Below are 20,784 nucleotides of genomic sequence, written 5' to 3' on the forward strand. Positions count from 1 at the left end.
CTTTGAACTCTTTTGCTTATTTTACTAATTTAAAAAAATTAACCTAGCCTAGGAGACCTCCTAATCTCTGCTATCTGGTCTTTAGTTTTTTTTTTCACCCCTGTCTGTCATGGTTTGAGGTGGTCTGCTGTATAATCCAGACCTCCCATTGCAAGCAACACTAATGTTAAGCCCAGAGTACAATTACAAGTAATGTTTTCATTCGCCCCTGTTCCATAAGACCATTTTATTAAATGCCCTTCATTGATTTTGTTTCCAATCAATGTCTGTGATGGGGACATCATTCCCTTTTGCCTGACTGCAAGGGCAAAATGCTGAGAGATAGTATATATATATATATATATATATATATATATATATATATATATATATATATATATATATATATATATATATATATACATATATATATATATAAAATTATTTAAGTAATTACTGTTCTTCTATACTCAGCTGAAGTTTAGTTGGTAGTTTGCATGCTTATCTTGCCCCCTAAGCTGTTCTATCTCATGCAAGTCACATGTGTTGTGGTTGATGAGCTGCAATTGTCTTACATATTTCCTCCTCCCTTAAAATAGTTTTTTTGTTGTAAGGTACAGCTATAAAAAGATTTTACAGTCATGCTGTAAATCAAAATGACTTGAAACACACCTGCATCTAGGCTATATTTGACATAGCGTTGAACTAGAATTTAATATAGGTTTTTGTTTTTTGTTTTTTGTTTTTTTGAGAATAACATGACTAGTTGTGGTGCTTTAGAAATGAGTAAGTTTATTTATTTTCAAGGATTTGAAGTCATAAAAAAAACAAAAAAACAAAAAACACAAGCATTATTTTACAGTTGCATTTAATGGACATTGATTGGCTACAGTGCTACATCCTTGTTACAAAGCAGTTGGCTAATATTTTTGTCCTTTTGTCTGGCTTGCAGAGTATACATTAAGCTCTGTCCTTAGGGAATAACAAGGGTTTATCTAAAATCCTGTGATTTTTTCTTTTTTTTCTTTTACTCTCTCCCATTTTCTCTATAATATGACAGCACCGAGTTGTGTTACTACTGATAACATTAAATATAGTGATTGTTATCTTTAACAAAGTCATATATACAGCCCCTAACTCAACAGAAAAAAGGGGTTGTGATTTAGAGAGATGAGCTCAATAAACAGGAAAGAATAACAGAAAAAAAGAGACCCCAACATTGGAGAGAAATTTGGATTTTTTTTACTGAATCCATTAGTAGTGGGGGCAAGGATGGGATGAAGAATGGATATGGGCTATAAAAAATATATATATATATTTTTTAACTTGTCTTGTAATTAATCAAGGCTTGCAGGGAAGTGTAAATAAATGACAAAAATGTTGCGATGGCTGTATGCACACAGTAATGTCCAAGCTGTGATTTTAGCCCCTTCCGAAGTTTCACTCTTATGTCAGGTGACTTTCCTGATTGTTACTTTGTAACTTCTGAAAAGCAAAATAGAACGTTGTGATTACAAGGATTCCATAAACCCATCTCCAGCCTGCTCAGGAATTGTCAGTGGTTACTGCTTGCTGCAATTAAACTTTTTGGGGATGCTAGATCCAAAATCAAGTGATTTTTTTAAATTATTTTTAAACTCTGATATTTTTGAAAATAACATCATTTTTTATTTCTTTTGTATTTGCAAACGGACTGTTGTTTGCAGCGCTTGTCATAAAGTTCTCTACAATTAGGACATTACTGACAAGCTAGAGGAGACGATAGAGATTGCATCGGAATCCTCATTTTCACTTTATAAACTTTACTTGCAAACTTTAAACTTTCTACTTAAGTTTTAGTTTGCTTTTTTTGATTTAAAATTTTTCTTTCTTAGAAAAAAAAAAAGGTAGATGGATCACCTAAGCGATGTCTGTGCATCACAAATTCAGGGACACTTAAAAGCTGCTTATTATGAACGTTGTAGAGGGCAGTTCAGTTATCCGATCCTGTGTGTTGTATTGATCTTTTGGGTGAAGCTTTGATCTCTGTTTAGCGTTGGGATGTTTTGTCTTCCATTAATGCCACGTTTGGAGATATATTTTTTCACCATCCCTAACGATTAAAAAAGAAAAACAAATCATTTATAGCTGTTTTTTCCCCCCAAAAAATTGGACAGATCATTGCTTTGTTCTTATAAAATAAAATTATAAAAGAGAAAAAGTCTTAGTGCAAAAATAAATCAAGGCTGCTTTGTTTAGAATTAAGGACTATTTAATGTTATTTTATGTTGAATTCTGAATGGTATTATATATATATATATATATATATATATATATATATATATATATATATATATATATATATATATATATATATATATATATATATATATATATATATATATACATATATATATATATGTGTATATATATATATATGTATATATATATATATATATATATATATATATATATATTTGTGTTGATGGATACACACACTGTATATTTATTTAATTAAATAGGTATTCTTACAACATATGTTATTATATAGTGTGTATGTGTTGTGTAGATAGACACACACACACACACACACATATATATATATATATATATATATATATATACCTCTTTACTAAAACAGGTAATCTTAGTCTTCCATATTTACATTTGGCATTAGATTTTATATATATATATTCAAAGATTTTTTGTATCTTTTGCTTTATATATATATATATATATATATATATATATATATATATATATATATATATATACATACATATATATATATATATATATATATATATATATATATATATATATACATATATATATTCAAAGCATTTTTGGAACCTTTGCTTTCCATCCTTTAAATAAATATATATACACACACACATTTTGAAAACTTTAAAATGTAGATCTAGGACCAGGGCTGATTGGTTTGAAGGTTCAAGCCTCATCTGTGTACAAAGCAAAGCTTGCAGGTCATTAAGAAATAAAGCAATTATGACACAGGGGCAGTTAGTGGGAGAATTGTGCATTGACCCTTAAGGTGGGCAGACAATAGCCCTGCATAGAGAAGACGTGCTGGGGAATATACCCCTTAAAACAGTTTTCTTTGACATGTGTGCTATTGAAAGGCTTTAAGGTGCATTCTCCCCTGGTAAAAAAAAAGGGGGCTTTGTCCCCCTTCTTGTATGCATGGTGGCTTCCCAAGGTAGTCAGTATTTTGTGGCTGTCACACAGGGGGGAAGAAAAAGGGGGATGCAGGTTCACTGTGTGACAATTGATTGTCTTTTTTTTTTTTCCCTGATGGCGTTCATTTACATGTTTATAACGACAATAGTGCTCCGCGACACTGTACTATTCAGGGCGACATTCCCACAAGGGGACAATTGTGTGAACAGCCCGGCCAGGGGATACCTTCCTCCATGGCTCGGGATGGCTTTTACAAGAAGGAAGAAAAGGGTTTCTCTTTAACACAGCAGAGATGGAGAGCATAGTAGAGGAATAGCTGGGCTAATTAATTAATTGGTGGCTAAAGGTAGATTTTTCAAAGGCTGGTCATTTCAGGGAATGAGCATTTGTGTTATCTGCAACTACATGGAAACATAATTAAAATAGTGAGAAAGAAAGATATATAGATGATAGATAGATAGATAGATAGATAGATAGATAGATAGATAGATAGATAGATAGATAGATAGATAGATAGATAGATAGAAACTGCATTTATTGCATTCATTTTGCAAAATCTACCTATCTATGTATCTATCTATCTATTATCTATCTCCCTGAAATAGGTAGAAGTTGGTAATTAAGTTAACTTTAAAAAAACTAAATATAACTGTATATATAATCTTTTTAAAAAGTAGAAGCCACTGAGGTTTAAAATGTATACATATGTAGATATAAATATATATACTCTTTTTTCCATTAATCATATCCATTCATATGTAAAGCTGATCAGAGTCCAACTGATGGAGTACATTAAGATGACACAAGCCCATGTATTTAAAGTGAGGAATATTTTGGACCCCCTATCCTGGGGATAGGACATTGGGGGCTTTATGGAGGAAGTTCTGTTGTGTCTGTGGATTGTAAATTGACCCATACACACACACATACACACACACAGTGACACAATCACACAGCAGCAACCCCCTTTGCACTGCTGCTGCTGCACCGTTAACTGAACCCCTGACACTGTGGTCCTGTGGATGCCTTAGGTACCATTTCACTTTCGTTCACATCAATGCTGACCTGAATGCCTTTCATATCTGATCCGCTGTGTCTCTCCCAGTAAACATCCCCTGAGGGATGAACAAAGAAAGGAACTCTTCTTCTCCTTAATCACAATTCAGCCCTTTCACCGCCGGCAGGGTACATTTGCATTCTGCAACAGAAAGCCAAGATGAAAAGGAAAAAAAAAAAAAAAAAAAAGAGTGAGATGTTGGGGTAGGGGGGGAGCATAGGGTGTTTGTAGTCTGAGTAAAATAACTTAGGTGTTTGTAGTTGTTTGTTAGGCTTCCCCTGGTTACAAGCCTTATATAGCATCCTTGGCCCTACTGACAGCCAGATAGTGTTACAACAGGGGACTATTCGTGGCCTTTGCTTTAGGACTTCAGGCAAAAAAAAAGTGTCACAGACAGATTAGTCAGGCCTGGTCAACCTGCGGCCTCCTAGATGCTGGGGGAACTAGAGGTGCGAATGTACTCTGACAGCCTCAGGGCATTCTGGGGTTTGTGGTTCCACAACAAACATAGTTCTCCATCCAGCTGGAGGGTGGGACATGCCCTTAGTGTAAGCTAAAAATGTCAATATAAATAAATTATGACTAAATTATTATTATGCATGCTGGGAGTTGTAGTATCTCAAAAGTTGGGAGAAGCTGGGGACTATCCCAAGCAAGATCAGGTGTGAATACCCAGCTGCAACAAAAACTAACCATTTGTTGAGTTCTTATAATTATTAGTATTATTTGTATTAGTAGCATAGTATTCTGGAACTTGTAGTTCTTTAGAAGTTGCAATCTGCCTTGCAAGACTAATGTGTAGGAAACTAAAGGCAAGTATCCACCAAGAAAAGAGCGCTCTAGTATGCAGCAGTTTACTGATTAGATTTAAAAAAATCTATTTCTGCTTTTTTTTGGATTAGCTAACCATTTGTTGAGTTCTTCTTATAATCATTAGTATTTTTTATTACTTGTATTATTAGCATAGTATTCTGGGACTTGTAGTTCTCTAGAAGTAGCAACCTGCCTTGCAAGACTAATGTATAAAGGCAAGCATTCACCACGGAAAGAGCGCTCAGGTATGCAGCAGTTTAATGATAAAATTAAAAAAATAAAAATAAAAAAAAATAAAAATTCAGCTTTTTCTGGATTAACTAACCATTTGTTGAGTTCTTCTCATAGTTATTAGTATTAATTTATTATTTGTATTATTAGCATAGTATTCTGGGACTTGTAGTTCTCTAGAAGTTACAACCTGCCTTGCAAGACTAACATGTAGAAAACTAAAGGCAAGACGTCACCAAGAAAAGAGCACTGTAGTATGCAGCAGTTTACTGATTAGATAAAGAAAACAATTTCTGCTCTTTCTGGATTAATGATAAAATTCAAAAAACACTCTGCATGCAGCCATTTTGAATGATGACCTGCACCCGGCACTAGGTGGCCTTCTGTCCTTGAAGAATAAAATAGAAGGTGCCATAACCTCTGATTTTCCACTGCTTAACGCTCAGCAGTGGCAGCATAAATGTAAAAAGGAAAATGAGCTCGAACATATTATTCTTGGCTTGCACGCTTGGTAGAAACTGTATTCTTATTCTTTCTTTATTTTATTTATTTTTTTTTGTTTTACTTGTTTATTTACTTTGCACTAAAACCCAACACTGATTTTTCCTCTTGTCCTGCTGAGGACTTTTTACAATTAGAACTGTGATTTCAGAGTAAGGTGCTTATTTGTCAAGTGAAATGGTGTGAGATTTTATGTGGATAATGAGCAGGAAATATCTTTAATGCACTCATCTATGCAGTGTTTCAGATGAGTAACAAAAAAAAAAAGGGCAACACAAGCCACCCCCCCCCCCCCTCCCCAAAAATACACAGAAGCTTGGGATATATTTTTACTTTTAATGAGGGGTTTATTTTTAAAGGAATCCTAAGTGCAGAAGAGTATTTAAGCTTATAGCAGACGTAGCTGTCAGAATTTTCAGGTTTATTAAAGAAGTCTTAAAATGTTGCCGTTAAGTTTGCGGGTGAAAGGGGCATCAGGGGTCTTCCTGGCAAGTTCTTCTCACTTTACCTTGCACACAACTGTCTTTCTGAAGGCTTGGCAATAACAGATCAATTAGTGAGATGGAATTGCAACTTGAGATACGAATTGCATTGTTAAGGGGCGCAGTTTTCAAGTGATAATAATGTACTTTTTTTTTTTTTTTTGATGAGTGAGCTTCCTCTGTAAAATAAAGAAAAGAGAGATTTGTGTATGAATATGAAGTTATTTTTGCCTCCAGCCTAGTTGCCCAAGCTGACCCCTGTTTTAAAATAAATTCCAAGGGCATTGCTGCTGAGATTCTGTTTCCAAGGCCAAAAAAAAAAAAAAAACGTTGGCTTGGTGGACCTCTGTACACTATATATCTAATAACAACTGGACATTGGAAAGAGAAACACAAATTTTGTAATTTTTTTTTTTTTAATTTGATTTTTTTGTGATTTACAAGTCCCTGAAAAATGTTGCAGCATATTAGGAAATAAGCTTTAAGATGTAGGAAAAAGCTTGTTTTAATTATGTGGGCGATTAGTATTGAAAAGCCAGGTACTAGCTGTGGAAATCTGAAGCAGATTGTAATGTCATTAAAAATTGTTGGAGTTAAAAGAGCAAAAAAAGGTGAAAAATAATTATAGCATAAGATATTATGATTTTTTTTTTTTTTTTTACAATAAATTTGTTAATGGATCTCATTTTAAAGCAATTAATGTTTCCTGTGTTTTTTATTCCATACACAGGTAGTTATGCCTATTGAGCATCTTTTGCATTCTTTAAAAAAAAAAAAAGAGTTTTAAAGAAACATGTGACACAGATTTGTGATTCTGTTCCCAGACGGTCCAGGAACATTGGTACAAAAAGGGATTATCCCTACACCTTCAGCTCCCCCCACCCTCCCCTTCTCTTCTATCCCCATGACCCAAGCGATGGAGGATTTAGGCAGATTTACTTCAGTAAACACCTTTGGACACTTGGGGAGGAGGGGGGGGGTTCAGGATTCGGTTTGCAAAGGGAGCCTTTTGTTAAAGAGAGGTTTTACTGGGCAGCTGTGATATTAACCTACAGAGCAATGCTGGAAAAACTGCTTAACTCCTTGTGAATTAAGTACTTTCACTCAACAGATAAGATCTGCGTTTTATTGAGTTTTCTTTCAAGATCCCTAGACGTAATTGTTCCCAAAGAATTTACATGTTAAAAAAAAAAAAAAAATCCCTGGTACAATGCTAGCCCATCTCTGTACCCCCTGTGTGATGAGAGGCCTGTGTGCTGGAGAGATCAGTGGGTATGTGGTCTGCCCAGCGGGGTAAGGCCAAAAAAAAAAAAAGAGCCCCCCCACCCAGAATCCCAAAACTTCACTCACTGGATGTCATCAGACTTGTCAAAATAACTCTCTCGTCTCTGCCGCCTGCAACAGAGATGTAACATGTTCTCAGTGCAAGGCTGCTAAAGCTTGGGCAATTTACTGAACAGAGGAGACAGTCGCTTAATACTTCCCCAAACATATGTTTCACTTACCCAACGGGGGCTAGCAAAAGCAGAAAAGAAGGGGGCTATGCCTATCACAGGCTTCAGATGTATAAAGCTATAAGTCATACATGCATGAAGTTCTACACGACCACCGTTGTAGGATATTAACGATTATTACTACTCTACTAAGTGAGAGGCATACAGGGGTTGTAACAATGTTACACCAAATCTAAATGTTGGGTTTATAGGAGATTTGCATATCAGAGGCTTCAAATGTATAAAAGCTATAAGACACAAATGCATGAAGTTATATATGATCATTGTTTTAAGATAGTAATGACTTTTTCTTCTCTACAAAATGAGAGGCATACAGGGGTTGTAACAATGTTACACCAAATCCAAGGGTTGGGTTTATATGAGCTTTGCATATCAGAAGCTTTGAAGGTATAAAAGCAATAAGTTATACATGCATGACATTATATATGACTACTTTTGTAAGATAGTAAAGACTATTCGTACTCTGTGAAATGAAAGGCATACAGGGGGTTGTAACAATGTTACACCAAATCTAAATGTTGGGTTTATTTGAGCTTTGCATATCACAAGCTTCGAAGGTATAAAAGCTATAAGTCATACATACATGAAGTTATATATGATTACTGTTGTAAGATAGTAAAGCTTATTACCACTCTACAAAATGAGAGGCATACAGAGGGGTTGTAACAATAGTGCAGCAAATCCAAGTGTTGGGTTTATGTGAGCTTTACATATCAGAAGTTTCGAAGGTAAAAAAGCTTTAAGTCATACATGGATGAAGTTATATATGATTATTCCTTTTAAGATAGTAATGACTTTTTTTCTACTCTACAAAGTGAGAGGCATACAGGGGTTGTAACAATGTTACCCCAAATCCAAGTGTTGGGTTTATATATATGAGCTTTACATATCAGAGGCTTGGAATGTATAAAAGCTATAAGTCTTACATGCATGAAGTTATATATGATCAATGTTGTAAAATAGTAATGACTTTTTCTACTTTACAAAGTGAGAAAGGCCGTAAAAATATTACACTAAACCCAGGTGTTGAGTGTATAAAGCCAATGCCTACCAGAGGCATTCCATTTATACAAGCTGTGGGTCATATATGTGCATAAACGTAGACATCATTACTGTTGTAAGACAGTAACGACTTTTTCTATTGTAAGTAAGGGACATAAAGGCATTGTAACAATATGACACCAAACCCAAGTGTTGAGTATTGTATGTCTGTTAGGTTTGTTGGGCTAGAGTTTTCATTTTGCTTTTGATGGTAATATTGATTATTCATAATTATAGTTAATATTGCCTTGACCATACACCAAACCCAAATGCACAGAACACCACGGAAACCTGTAGTTTAGAATGATATGTGTGATTTTAAAATGAAAAAGGGCATGAAATGTTATCACTTTTTAATGTTATAATTATACGTATTGTTCTAAACTATCTCCAGTCTGTTCCTGTGATATTCTATGCATCTGGGTTTGGCTTAAGGTCAAAGTGTTATTAACTAAAAGAATGAATGACTGATAATATCACCTTTGTGCGAAAAGCAAAATTAAAGCTCTAGCAAAACAAACCTAACATACATACAATACTCACACACGTGTACACCCAACGCTTATACGTCTTAGGAATTTTTGAGATTCAAAAACATCAAAAAGTCGGTACTAAAATCTGGCCGCAGTCAAGCCTTATTCTTTTTTCCCAGTTTACAGAGATAGCTACCATTATATAATTAGACCTGCAATTAGAATGTATATTTGGAATTGGCAGGCCTTCTTGTACCTCAGGGTTCGGTAACTTAGAATGACAGCCCGTTTTCGGTCGTGAATATGGAACAGATATTCCTCTGCTCTCAGGTGCACTTATCGTACAATTATCCACCTTTAAACTTCTGCACGCCCCAAGTTTTTCGAACACATTGGCATCTGCGTACAGCTGTTGATTTGGAGCGTCTCCACGTACAGGTGTTGCTTTGGGTTTAAAGACAATTCCCTTGTTGAGTTTGGAACGCCAAGTGTCACTGTGGGAGCAGTTCGCTAGGTGCGAACATGCAGTCTATGAGATGTGACAGGATTCAAGGTGTCTGTTATGTCGTTACACCTTGTACGCAGACAGTTCCCCTTTGTCACAGCCTCCCGGTGATTTGACAGCGCGGCTGCAGATCAACTTCCCTGGTAGGTGATACAGCAGTTTTCAAAGAGAGCTTTACATGCGGAGCCCCCTTCCTAAAATCCACTGTGACAGAGACTCGGCACAGTGATTATGAAATGTCAGAGTGCATCTCGGGGTTTTGTGCGTGATATATATACAGAGCTTCAGGGCCTTGCGATGGATAGGGTTAATTTGGAAGGTATTTAAGATGACCCCTTACCCACTTTTACATAGCGTCAATGTATTACGCAGCAGAAAACGGTGAATGGTTTGCATCAGGGTGGCTCACGGTCTAATGTTTCAACACACTCTTACGGTCGTACATGTCTAGAGGACAGTTTAGGCCACGGCCAGTTAAATTCCAGAATGCCTTTCGGTTGTGGGAACCAGAGTTCCCTGCAAATTCATGGAGAGCATGCACACACAGAGATGGGATTCAGGTTGTAGCTGAACTCAGGATATCAGTGCTGCAAGGACCTTTTCTGACATTCTTAAAACATTCTCAATAACAACCAAAAACTTCGTTATTTCTACCAGTAGGATATCTCATACTCACACCTTTTACAAACCTTATGCAAACAACTGTTAGGTTATGATAAGCAGCATACACAGGAAGATGTTTTTTTTTTCTTTTCCCAGTAGGAAATCCACCGACCAATCAGTTTGAAGGCACCATGCTATAGTTTAACCCTGACAGCTTTTACAAGTTCTCATGACATGATGCCTCGGCAAACAGGTTTTAGACTTTATAAGTCTATTTTTCATTATTAAAATCACTTGCCTGCACAGAGACAGGATCGATTGAGCAGTTTCGGCAACCGTCTATAAAAGTCATAGCTTCAGTGGCCTATTGATGGTCAACTGCTATGCAGTTTGTGGAACTGAAGCAAAGGTCTCATGTGTGGTAGTCCTGTAGAATCTCTGTTAAAGAACGACCGCCAGTAACAATTTGGTTGTAATAGTTTTGCAGAAAACGAGTGCACAGAACAAGAATTGTTCAAGTCTGAGCTAGACCATAGCAGCCATTACAGCACCCGTTGCTGCTGCTTCTTCTTATTATTATTATTATAGATGTTTATAGTCTTGACAAGTTATACAGCACTGAACATATTGTACAATCACATCAGTCCCTGCACTCAAGGAGCTTACAATCTAAGGTCCCTATCTCAGATGTGTACAATATAGACAGGAGCCAATTAACCTACCAGCATGTCTTTGGAGTGTAAGAGAAAACCGGAGTACCCAGAGGAAACTCATGCAAGCACAGGGAGAACATGCAGACTCCATGCAGGTAGTGTTTTGCTTGGCATTCGAATCAAGGACCCTACTACTGCAAGGCAGGAGTCTATGGCTTCAAATCTTCCTGGTCATAAGGATTCATGGTGGATGTGCTTGCCAATGATCAGCTTTAGGTTCTAGAATGCACAAAATGTGCATGTTAATTGAAACCGAATTTTCTAATTCTTTAATTCTTTCTTTCTTCGAATTTTTTTTGGTAATTGTTTTTACCTATATATGCAGAGATTATTGTCAGAGGTTGTTGAGGTATTCCACACTTGGTATCAGGATGCTAAATTTTGCTTTCATTTTAATAAGCACCGCATCCAATTTGTACATCTCTTGTGATGATCTTGCATTGTAGGGTGTAGTAATGAGAATGCAGGAGTGTCAGAGGTGCTTGTATATGCCCACAGCTGAATTATAGCCCCTTGCTACAAAAGCAAAGCTTTTACTACCCACATGCGTAGTTTAGCCTCAGCAGATTTATTTTTTTTAAATTGACGTGGCTTCATGTCTGCAAATTTGTGGACAGGTCTACAAAAACTTCTCATTGCCACACAACTGGGACCTGCTCTCACCCCCCACTTCCCTCCCTATGCAAGCCGGTGTTTTATACCATATATCTGGGGAAGGGGTCATATCCCTCTCTGTGTTAAGTCTGCTACACAACTTAATTTCTCTCATTCAGCCCACTGGCCAAACAATGTGGATGGAGGAATCTCCATTACTGGCTATTGTGGGAATTTGAGCCATCTATGGCACCCTACAATCACTCTCCAACCTGTAGTTTCTGCTAAATCTAAAGGAGATTGCACCATTGGATCGTAATGTGTATGGCCAGATTTTTTGCCCAAGATTTGATGATATCACAGCCTCAATCAGCCAGAAACTTCCCCGTTGATAAGATTTGCCAATGAAGCAATCTAAAGAAAAGGGAAACATATTACCTCATTCCTGCCCTAGAGTCCAAGACTTTATTAGCCATGCTATTTAATGTGTCCTTACACAAGTTAGATCAGATGTAATAGTGATTCCTGGGCGCCAGCATTGTAAGTCCCAGGGTGGCACAGGCACCGTGCAAGCTGGCAATGACTGTCTGGTTGGCAGAAAAGCCATCTGTCAAATCATCCAATAATGAAGTGTTATGTTATTCGTATGAACAATCAGGCATAAAGCATTGCTTCTGAAATAAAAATAAAACACAAATGAATCTACATTTATTTAAGAAACTAGGTGATCAGGCAGTGGGTGCCTGTTTATTGATGCGGCACTTTACATGCAGTTTGTGTGTGTGGTATGTGTCTTTGTTGACCTACTCATATTAAGTGCAATACAAGTAGGCTTATTTAATTACATAGCTAACAGCAATGCTGTGAACTAATTCAAGTCAACCAATCGGAAATCAGCAGTAAAAAAGCTTGGAGCGGGTAGATCGATGGAAGCTGATTTCTGTTCTTTATGCGTTCCTACACACAGCTGCTCTTTATACTTTGGCCTTATTCCAAAAGACTTCCAAAATCCTAAGTGCTAACTAAGTGCAACCAATCAGAATTTACTCTGTTGAAGTGAAACTAGCAAATGATGGTTTCTGATTGGTTGCTGTTAATCTTGACATGACTATAAATAATTGGTAGTCTTTATTGAATAAGGCCAGAAGTTAATAAATAACTCTCAAATGATCTAAATTCCCAAAAACTGAGCCCACTTGGGTTTGCCATAATAGGCTTTCAGATTGTAAGCTTCGTGTTTGACAGCAGCTAGTGAAATTAACTGCTGGATTGCTTCGGCATCTGTATTCACCCCATAGTAGATTCAATAGCATAAAAAAATGACCCAAGAGGCTCTACAGCATCTGGAATTTATTAAGGATTTAATATAACTACTTAAGAGGTGAGACTGCAGGTCAAAGAGAAGACTGCCCCCATTGCCCTTGATTAACAATATCCAAATAGATTTTGGAATTTTTTTGCCTGGTAGTATTTCTCGAACGTGCCCTTATTTTTGATAAACTGGGTGACTTCAAATCTATCAACTCCAAACTACAATGCCCACAAATGTAAGACGAATTTGATCCAATCTGTCCAGTTGGAAATGATCGCATGTTTGTGGGTTCTCCTGGACCTCTCCAGACCTCCCCCAGCTTGGAGTAAGGTGGACCTAAGATTAATTTATGTTCTCCACCTTCCCTCCTTCGTAGGAATACCCATGCACTCTCGTACGATCCAAACATGTTTATAGATGGATTTTTTTTTTCAGAAAGATTTTTTGGAATTTGGATTGTGTCTACGTGTTTCACAACTGATATCTAGATAACCTGTAGCAGCCCATTACATTTCTTATTCCTTTAGTCAGAATCTACAAAAGCAAATTCTTTTTTGTTTAAATGTAAAAGAGTATTGCTGCATGGAGTGCCTAGCAGAAAGCAAGATGAGCTACACTGCACAACTAAGGAGCTTTGGTCATAGATAACCACACAGGAAGAGAGGTATAAGATACTAGAATCTTCTAGAGAAAAGGGAAATACTCAGGTTACATCATGTGGTGAAAGGTGCGGTCATTTCGCAACAATGTCATGAAGATTTAGAAACAGGAAAAGAGAGGTCAGGATTTATAAGTTATAACTTTGAATAAAAGTGCTGATGTAATAAATTCATTGCAGGCTTAGGTCAATAGACTTTATGAAACAATTCAAACATTTCATTAATCAGTATTACAAAGGGTAACTAGAATGCCATAGGCCGCCCAAACGTGTCACACAGATACGATTACCTTTATTAATGGCTTGGTACTAGTATCCTGTTTAGCACTATGAAGGGAAAAGGAAGAACAAATATGGCTCCGTGACAAAAAAGGTGGTTCTCGACTTATTAGGAGGATATACAAAACCGATTCTTAGATATGGTTTACTTTTTCCATCGATGCATATAAGCCAGAATCGGGGGGTATTTATTAAAAGCATTCACAAGGACAATTTACTAAAACTGGTGCACACAGAATCTGATGCAGCTGTGCGTAGTAACCAATCAGCTTCAACTTCAACTTGTTCAATTAAGCTTTGACAATAAAACTTAGAAGCTGATTGGTTACTATGCACAGCTGCACCAGATTCTGTGTGCTCCAGTTTTTGTAAATATCCCCCATAAATTGTTTTTTTTTATACTTTTAAAACCCAATTGGGATTTGTTTCTTTGGTAACAGGTTTCTGTTAAAGCTAACCCGCCTACCATTTTAGAGGTTGAAATCTAGTCCTGCCTAAGAGCAGGCATTGCACCTTTGTTATCTGGAAACCCTTATCCTGGCAAATTTGTTATTGTTTGTTTAATATTACCAGGGGCCTGACTTCTGGGCTAAGCCGCGACCAACTGCCATCTCTTTGTCCAATGTGAGCACTCTAGGAGCCGGTTATTGGACAGTATGCAAGCAGTTTGGCAGGGCTTAGATCAGATATCAGGGGAGTCAAACTAAATCAGAGGGGCACAATGAACATGGTTTTCTGTGTGTTATTAGCAGACACTGTTGGTCAAAAATCATATAATGTGAATAAAAGAGAGTCGTTTTTGTCAGTAGCAGCCAGTCATTTATCACTATACATTTTACAAAAAAAAACTAGCAAGAATTCTGATTGGTCAATATGGATTAAATAACTGTAATTTTGTGCTCATTTCCTTCGCTCTAGTTCCAAATCACTCCTTTTGCGGTACACTCTGAATTACAAAACGTTCAGATTGAATGCTGGGCTCTTTTTTGAGACATTATTCCCTTAAATTACCTTGACGGTTGATCCAATAAGTGTTGGAGGTACTCATATGGTTAAAAAATTTAAATTCCCACATTCAGCAGTTGTGGAGTTAACCAAATATATGTCCCAAAAAAAACAAAAACATTTTGGGGGGTATTCACTAAAACTAGTGCACACAGAATCTGGTGCAGCTGTGCATGGTAGCCAATCAGCTTCTAATTTCAGCTTGTTCAATTAAGCTTGGACAATAAAACCTGGAAGCTGATTGGTTTCTATGCAGAGCTGCACCAGATTTTGCACGCTCCAGTTTTAGTAAATCCTCCCCTTTATTATTACTATTACTATTATTATTATTATTATTATTATACAGGATTTATATAGTGCTAGCAGTTTGCTTTAAGTCAAAGGTAATGCTTAGCAGAGCTTACCGTTTAAACCTGTGAACCTCAGATGGTTAAATAAATAAATGACCGGAAGCTGTGATCTTTTTTTTTTTTTGCACATGAGAAGTGACAACTCAGGGTTGCACATTGGTTGATAATATTTTAGCATTAAAAAGAGGAAATAAAGTATCAAAGCAAGCAGCCAACAGTACGAGGTGTGCAGTTTAACACTTGCACATTCAATAAGGGTGAGGTAGCCATGGCTTGTGAGTTTAGACCCCAGTTGATACGTGTCAGTAAATTCTTTGATAGGTAAACTGAGGTTAGAATGTTTCAGAGACTGTCAAACTGTAACACTGAACAAAAACCTCCACTGGGACCAGGGTGAGAAACGAACTCTATGGCTTTTTCTGTCCCTGGTCCAGGATTAATTTTCACTACCTCGGCTCATTAGCATCTCCGTTTACAGTTACACACTTAAGAAAAAAAAAATTGCAATGTGCCATTCTTCACAACTGCAGTTTTTTTTTTTTTTAACTGACTTTAAGCAATTAGTAATGTATTTCTGAAAGTTTTTTGAGTTTTTATGATATTTGTGCTTTTAGGTATTACAGTTAATGTTCAATATGCAGTTTTTTCCTTTCCCATTGATCTTATAATTTAGAGTTTGAAAAGAGTGAGCCAATGTGACTTGTTCAAAGGTGACAAAGAACTGATTTCGAGAGATGAATCTACCTTTACACACAAAATATTTGATAAATTTTTTGTTTTTTGCATGGTCAAACGATCTATTTTTGACTTCGTACGCTGCTACAGAAAGGGTAGCATATCTGCTATGATGTCAAATAACTTTTTAACCCTGTACAACTTTTTTTTGTTTTAGTAGTCTTATTTTTTCATTTTGATATTTATCAAATACATTTTGGCTGGCCTTTGTATTAACGCAAAGGTATTTTCCCAAGGTTGACATGTTTCATCTGTGATGATGTCGTACAAGTCTTTAAACGATTCTCTTTTGAAACTTATAGGGTATCTAAAAGAAAACATTAAAAGAAAAAAAACATGTTAAAATAGAGTAGTCCCTTGTAATTAAAGCAATTAGGCTGCTACTTTTAATGCCTGCTCTGTTTTTCTTATAACGGCAGTTTTGCTTCAGCAGTTACACTAATTCTGACAGCTGTAATTTCAAGAGGATGGGAAACAGTGAACAAGATGTAGATCAGTGATATTACACGTAAAAGCCCCCTGTCTCTTTAACCTTGTTGGTTTTCGTCTCTCAGAGGTTACCTTTTCCCGATGGTGCAAAATCGACTTGACATAACTGTTCATCAGTTTCTGGGTATTCCCTGGAGGTATTTCCATCAGATCAGCCCAGTCAAGCTTCAAGTTGAAATTGGCAGCCCAGAAACTGACAGGGTAGAGACTAAGAGAGAGACAGCTGAAATGTAGGCAATAAACTGACAAAATCGGAGTGTAAGAGAGACCATGTAACTCTCTGAGTGCAAGGAAAGTATCAACTGGAAGGTTTCAACTCTCACAAGCTCTGATTGGCCTTTAATATGTTGTCGGCTTCAGTTACAAGTTCAACGACTATAACTGACACGGGATGTCTAGACTTGGGTGAAAAATTGTTGGTTGACTTTTTCAGCTGTCTCTTTAAGTGAAATCAGATTTTTTTTTTTACCCTTCCTCAAAAAGTTTGGCCACATTTTAAGACCCTCCCACATGTTGTGCTGTGCATGGCAGCCTGCCCCATATCAAGATGGACGCAGTACGAAATATTTATTGCTTTGCCCAGATTTACTGGGCCTCGTCTTTTAAAGGCTGCTTCAACTTTTTTGCAGCATTATTATGGAACCTCTGCAAAAGCCTGTTAATCTTTCTATAGGTGGTGGTGGTGGGAGTGCTCTTTCTCAGTCAGAAAAAGAAAACAAAAAGGTCCATAGAGTTAATTAAACCAGAATAAAATAAACATTTCTTTGAATAGTTAGTCGGTTTACGTTATTGTTTGTTCAATGATATCCTGAAACTCGCTCCTGAGCAGAGGGCGAAAAAAACGACTTCTGTGTTTTTTTGTTTTTTTTTTTTCTCTTTCTCTTAAAGGCAGCAAAAGCATTTTATGTTTTTAGCACAAGTAAGAAAATGGGGAGGGAATAAAAAATGTAAAAAAATAGGGATTTGGTTATCACTTTAACAAGAGTTTAGCAATATTTCCTCAAAAACTTTATTGCCTCATACCAAAAATGTTAAGGCACTTTTTAGCATTAGGTTGATTATTAAGTCTGTGTTACTTCTTCGGCAGACATAAGCTTTGCTTTCAAACAGTTTTTAGCCCTGTGTGTGTGTGACAGGCATTGGCTGATGTTGATACCCATTCGACAGGCCCTGTTGAGTTTAAATGGTGTGACGGCCCATTTTTGTTAAGCTTTGAACAAAGGCAAAGAGATGGCATGCTGGCACCATCCGAGTGCACATGGGCTTGACACCCTCCTCCCCGATCTAATGCTCCGTGTTCGCCTTGATATTAAAAAACTTTAGGTCGGAACAATGAGTCTTCATAGGCCAAGCGCAAACTTATTCCAGAGTCTTAAGATAGCAAGAACAGGAATTGGAACATCACTCTGATTTCCATACAACAAACAATAAAACAATAACTTCTGATACCTAGGTTGCTACTTGCCTCCGAGCTGTTATCTATTTAAAAAAAAAAACGGGGGATTGGATTTTTTTTCCTTATGAAAAAAAGTCTTATTAGGAGGAAAGATTTATTTTTTTCTTTGATCATTTGTTAGAAGTGATTATTGCTACAGTGGATTTGCCTATAAGCTTCTCCGGAAAGGTTAGCTCTATTTCCAAGCGTTGAGAATTGCTTCGACTTTTAAATTGACAAGTATAATTCAAAACTGCATTTGGTGGATAAGATGGGATGATTTACAAATAAATGCAAACACATGGATCAGCCAATGCATGGCTATAGGATGTAAAGATCATTATGGAAGTTGACACAATGGTGCTTTAGCATAATTATTTTACTGATCTGAGCAGATTGTCTTTTCTTTTCAGGCATTGTTTCTCCTATGCAGATAAACTTGCCCAATTTAAATCTAAGACCCACAGCGCAGTAACATTTGACTTGTTTAATGGGTACACTGTTAATGCCACCCTTTCTTTACTGCACAAGTCAAACCTTTGCAGAGCAGAAGATGCTTGTATGTCTAAGGGCGCTTGGTTGTATGGGCAGGTATCATCTAGCCAGAGGATCTTGGCATAACAATCCTTTGGCTGGTTTAAATTCTCCTGGCCAATAATTTTTCTCCTCTTGAGATAAACATGATGATATTAGGTTGCGCAGAAAAAAGGTGAAGCAATGCACTTTTCTTTACATATACAGTGATAATGTGGTTTGCGAGAAACGAGCATTGCGCAAGACAAGCTATATGTTTTTTTTTTATATCCTCACTTGATTTGCGAGCGATGTCTCGCAAAACAAGCAAGACTCAAGTCGCTGGTGTATGTATTACCGAATTGGCCAGAGGTCCGGGGGCGCTGGAGAACTCGGAGATGCTCAGAGACTCTCAGAGACACTCAGAGACGCTCCCAGCTGGGTTCGGCAGGCATAACTGCATCAGAGCACCTGAACGTGTCAACAGTTCCCGAGTGTCTCTAAGCGTCTCCGAGCGTCACCAGTATCCCCTGCACCTCTGACCTCATACAGTACTGTATACACCAGCAGTGGTTGTGGAACGAATCATCTGAGTTTCCATTATTTCATATGGGGAAACTCGCTTTGATATACGAGTGCTTTGGATTACAAGCATGCTTCTGGAACGAACTATGCTCGTAATCCAAGGTATTACTCACTTTGATATACGAGTGCTTTGGATTACAAGCATGCTTCTGGAACGAATTATGCTCGTAATCCAAGGTATTACTCACTTTGATATACGAGTGCTTTGGATTACAAGCATGCTTCTGGAACGAATTATGCTTGTAATCCAAGGTATTACTCACTTTGATATACGAGTGCTTTGGATTACAAGCATGCTTCTGGAACGAATTATGCTTGTAATCCAAGGTATTACTCACTTTGATATACGAGTGCTTTGGATTACAAGCATGCTTCTGGAACGAATTATGCTCGTAATCCAAGGTATAGTCTTAAAGAATATTAATTTGGAAGTTGGGTATTCAAACTTTCATTTCAGATCTATGAAGCACCTTCAATGCAACCTCATTTCCACCTTGGTTGGCCAAGTTTGGTGTGACATCTAGGAGGATTGTGGTTAACATTAGTTGTCCTTATTGGGCCAAGTAAGGGTTAAACACACGCTCGATTCTAAGCACTTGCAAAAGTCAAAATAGCTAATTGTTGGACACAGAAAGTGATTTCAACATGCTCTCCTCCTTCTTTTTTGAGAAGGTCCTTCCATCAACTGCACAGTATAAGATAGGTTAGGCCAAGCTGAGCATCAGAATCAAATAAGGTCTTGTGAAGTAGTACTCCTGAAGAAAACTGCCAGCTCTTTTGCCACACGTTGTTTTAGTAGACAAAAAAAAAAAAGAAATAGCCCAAACCAAGTGATTTTTTTAAACGGGGTCAGTGATTTGTATATACAGTGAACCAATCATATTCGAGAAAAAATGTCCCCTATACCCATCTAAATGAATGAAGTAAGTTCTGAGGTTTTAAAATACTGGTAGTTTGGACATTTTTTTTTCCATATTTTCCTTGGCCAACATAGATGTAGCCCGAGCCCACAGGGACATTATGATTAAAGTACTTTATCCCACAGCAGCCAATCATCTTTTAAGGATCAGACTTTTCTAAATTGACCACTAAAGTCTGATTGATTACTGTATGCTATTCTCCATTGCATGGCATTGCGCTTTCCACTCATATGACTAAATACGTGTGAGATTTGAATCGCTTGTTCGAAGGTGATTAACCCCTCATTGACAACTGCTATAATCGCAAACATGATATGGCAAATCAAGCAGTCGACAACAGGGGGTTAAACCCATCATTTACCAGCTATTAAACATGTAGCCTCAGCCACAAGCTGCACACTGGTTCTTTCTAAACTTTTAATGTGCTCATAAGTAAAGGTTTGCTCTTTACATTATTTTTATCAAATGGACTAATAGTAACAGTGCTGTGCTCTCCAGGATCCGAAAATCAAAGTCAGAATGAGCCTCATGTATCCATTTCCTCTTTTCTTTCTTATTGTTTCCTAAACCAAATCTCGTGACACTGTTATAATTATTTGTCGGTAGCTCCCCCCCCCCCCCTTCCAAAGAAGCGCAAAAGCTGGACCCCTTTCACTGTATTAACCTACAGACCCCATTAGCAGAGGAGGGCTGCAAAGACAGATGTTCATCTTTTAGAGTTAACATAAAACAGCACTGGTCCATCCTCCCCTCCCTGCAGACTTCTGAAATCTTTCACTTAAGTTGCATTCTGCATGTGATCAAATAGTAATGATGTTTC

At 37.1% G+C, this 20,784-nt stretch overlaps 1 protein-coding gene and 1 long non-coding RNA gene across 4 annotated transcripts in view; one reads left to right on the top strand and one right to left on the bottom strand.

The window, feature by feature from the left end:
- The window catches only part of ZEB2 (zinc finger E-box binding homeobox 2), a gene marked incomplete in the record, with an annotated part of 188,069 nt that overhangs the window by 2,885 nt on the left and 164,400 nt on the right, over positions 1 to 20,784 (top strand).
- LOC141147113 (uncharacterized) lies at positions 436 to 16,820 on the bottom strand. 3 transcript variants are annotated; one of them, XR_012245019.1, is made up of 3 exons: positions 16,584 to 16,820; positions 4,222 to 4,354; positions 436 to 2,071 (listed from the first exon to the last, which is right to left on the bottom strand). It is a non-coding gene; the product is annotated as an uncharacterized lncRNA (long non-coding RNA). The 3 variants fall into 3 exon arrangements; XR_012245017.1 differs by lacking the exon at positions 16,584 to 16,820 and adding an exon at positions 9,525 to 10,334; XR_012245018.1 differs by lacking the exon at positions 16,584 to 16,820 and having other exon boundaries at positions 436 to 1,464; positions 1,879 to 2,071; positions 4,222 to 4,521.

The sequence above is a fragment of the Aquarana catesbeiana genome, linkage group LG06 (assembly GCF_042186555.1).
Source record: "Aquarana catesbeiana isolate 2022-GZ linkage group LG06, ASM4218655v1, whole genome shotgun sequence".
NCBI classification, from domain to species: domain Eukaryota; kingdom Metazoa; phylum Chordata; class Amphibia; order Anura; family Ranidae; genus Aquarana; species Aquarana catesbeiana.